The 1,401-nt window shown below is 36.1% G+C and overlaps 1 protein-coding gene across 1 annotated transcript in view; it reads left to right on the forward strand.

Annotated features, from left to right (window-relative positions):
* The window catches only part of LOC107700959 (interferon alpha/beta receptor 1a-like), an 18,268-nt gene that overhangs the window by 15,981 nt on the left and 886 nt on the right, over positions 1-1,401 (forward strand). The gene's annotated exons all lie outside the window — the stretch shown is intronic.

The following is a 1,401-nucleotide window of genomic DNA, read 5'->3' on the forward strand; positions in this document are numbered from 1 at the left end:
GACAGATAGACGCGACGAATACGTACAAAAACACTGCGACTCACAAGACAAAAAACACGAAAACACCTTTCTGTCGGGAGAGAGAGAAGCCGCAGCGTGTGAACGCGCCGCCATCTTCAGCGTATTTTGGGCGTATAGCTCACCTCGCTATAGGAGCGAGGTGAGCCGCCTGGCCGGGTGGTGAAGTGACAACCTTGACTAGTCTGGTGGTGGTTTGTGGCAGGCTTTATGTGTAATCATGAAGGTTAACATGACAAATTTGCTCATATCACACACCTGGCTAAAAACCTGTTCAAGAACAATGACTATAATGATAATTATGTAACGTCCACACCAGCAGACAATAATGTTCCGTTCAAGCATGTCTGCCACTTTAAATGCTTGAGCTTGTTAAAGCAGGATGGTTTCTGATTTGCTGCCAATGTTTTTATTAGCTAGGCCTCAATTGGAACCCAGATTGCTTCAAGAAACAGAAAAACAGAGAATTTATCACGTTGTTAATATAATGTTTTACATATATTTTTGTTTTTGTTTTCTTCACACTTTACTCTAATGCACCAAATAGAATTACAACAAAAGCAAAAAATTATTAAAAATAAAAATATGAAAAAAACAACATTAGTTTATGTTCATGAGAAGGGTTGAATAAGTGATAAATGGACAGTTGCTCCATCCCTTTTTAAAGACAAAAAAAAAGAGAACAAATTATTCAAAGTTACACGGTCCATAAAATCATCTACATATGCTGAAAATTTCAGGTCACATTAACCTTTCATATCGATTCCACACAATTATTAATGGACAAACCCCCATACAAACGTCAATGTCAAAAAGAATTTCAAGTGTTATAACTGATATCCCTTTTTAAAACGATCTACCATACTGTTTTCTCCTGTTCCTTAAGGGGTCACCCTATCATTTAAATATGTTATTGATCTCATTGTGAACAAGTTATCTGTGTGTTCATATATACAAAGTTATGGCATGAAACTCTAGATGGCGCAGTCTGATAGGTTCAGTGTTGGGGGTAACGCATTACAAGTAACGCGAGTTCGAAATCAGATTTCTCTTTTCAAGTAACTAGTAAAGTAACGCATTACGTTTTAATTTACAAGAGAATATCTGAGTTACTTTTTCAAATACGTAACGCAAGTTACTTTTTTTTCAATTTATTGATTGACAGCTCTCCTGTTAAACAACACAAATATCCTTTATGTATTTAATCCCATTCTATTAACCAATTTCTTTGCTTCTGACCTTCGATGATCCAGTTCATCCGTACTAATAAGCACAAATTACTCTAGACGAACATTTGTGTGTCTTTTTTTTATTGCTGAAGTGTGTTGAAATTTCTTCTTCTGCATTCTACTGTACGGACGTAAATTTACTTTCCCTTCAGCC

The sequence above is a fragment of the Sinocyclocheilus anshuiensis genome, unplaced genomic scaffold (assembly GCF_001515605.1).
Source record: "Sinocyclocheilus anshuiensis isolate Anshui unplaced genomic scaffold, SAMN03320099.WGS_v1.1 scaffold1550, whole genome shotgun sequence".
Lineage (NCBI taxonomy): Eukaryota > Metazoa > Chordata > Actinopteri > Cypriniformes > Cyprinidae > Sinocyclocheilus > Sinocyclocheilus anshuiensis.